The following is a 204-nucleotide window of genomic DNA, read 5'->3' on the forward strand; positions in this document are numbered from 1 at the left end:
ATACCTCAAAATGTCATCCTACTGTATTATACATATTTACTTTAAACCCGAAATGTTAAATGGGACTTTTTATGTTGGCTCATATTCTGTGACTCCCAAAGACAAAAGTTCACACATTCAAAGAGGTGAAAAGCTTATTTTGGGACTTGTTACAATGTAAACACACACACACACACACACACACACACACACACACACACACAC

Source organism: Cebus imitator, unplaced genomic scaffold (assembly GCF_001604975.1).
Source record: "Cebus imitator isolate Cc_AM_T3 unplaced genomic scaffold, Cebus_imitator-1.0 Scaffold88, whole genome shotgun sequence".
NCBI classification, from domain to species: Eukaryota; Metazoa; Chordata; class Mammalia; order Primates; family Cebidae; genus Cebus; species Cebus imitator.